General features: G+C 51.0%; 1 protein-coding gene across 4 annotated transcripts in view; it reads right to left on the bottom strand.

Moving 5' to 3' along the window:
* The window catches only part of FER (FER tyrosine kinase), a 340,335-nt gene that overhangs the window by 246,722 nt on the left and 92,429 nt on the right, over window positions 1-1,184 (bottom strand). The window lies entirely within an intron of this gene.

Here is a 1,184-nt window from a genome sequence, read left to right as displayed (position 1 = left end):
TGTGGCTGGGGAGCTTGTTCTTGGAGTAATTTGTTCCATTTCTTCTTTTTATGTAGGATGAATGCTGTAGAAAGTTTTTCATAGTCTCTTTGTATCCACTGTATATTGTCAGGGAACATGCATGGATTTCTATCTTTTAAGTTCTTGTAGCGTATGGCGATTTCCTTCCTGAGTTGGTCTCTTTTGGAGTAGAGTAGGTAAAGTAGATGATTTCTAATTTTCTCTGAAGTTCTTCTGCATAGCTGTGAAGCATATTTGGAGTTGTGTAGTAGTCAGGGGATTGTAGATGTTCAGTCCTCGGGGAATGATGTGTTTCTTGCAAAAGCTTAAAAAATGTATGTCGCTGTTGGGTTTGGCTTCTTTCTTTTTCATGTTGTACAGTTGCCATTTCAGACGGCTGAATTTGATATCTTCCATGTTGCAGGGGTTTGGGTTGTAGCCGTGTTGGTCTAAGGACATAGGCAGACAAGGTTCCTTGGGTGAATTTGATATCTTTTACTAGACCAACCAAATGGTTGGAGAATAATTGAAGGGGTCTTGGCTGAAGTCTTCTCAGGAGCCTTGGCTTCAGTTTTTTCTGGAGTCTTGTCTGCTTTTTTAAAGAAAGTGTCCAAGAAGCTTCTTAAAGGAGCTGCCCCACAAATGGCTCCTAAAGAGCAGCACCCTGCTGTTCTAGCCATGTATCCGGAAGGGTGGAGGGGGTGCTGTGTGCCCCCAGGTCTGCTTTACTACAGCCTGCTCCACCCCAATCAGATCCGGGATCACAAGTTCCTCCCTGCCCCATGACAAGCGGTGAGAGCTGCCAGATGAGCCGTGGCTTCTTCCACGGCCACCCAGCTCTGCCTGCTTCTCCTTAGGAGGACAGCCTGAGGAGCAGCTGGACAAGCCTTAGGAGAAGCCAAGGCTGCTTGACTGCTCCCCCAGCTGGTCCTGCCGGAGCAAGGCAGACAGAGCCAGGGGGCCACAGCTTCTCCCAAGGCTCGTCCGGCTCTGTCTGCCTCGCCCCAGCAGGGGCAGCCGGGGGAGCAGCCAGAGACCTGCAGCTTCTCTCGCAGCCACCCAGATACGCCTGCTTCTCCCTGGTGGGGGCAGCCAAAAAACAGCTGGACGAGGCACAGGAGAAGCTGTGGCCACCTGGCTGCCCCCGCCAGGGAGAGGCAAACAAGGAAGCAGGCCGCGGAGAC

The sequence above is a fragment of the Alligator sinensis genome, unplaced genomic scaffold, assembly GCF_000455745.1.
Source record: "Alligator sinensis unplaced genomic scaffold, ASM45574v1 scaffold30_1, whole genome shotgun sequence".
Taxonomy (NCBI): domain Eukaryota; kingdom Metazoa; phylum Chordata; order Crocodylia; family Alligatoridae; genus Alligator; species Alligator sinensis.
This window is presented reverse-complemented; position numbering and strand designations above follow the sequence as displayed.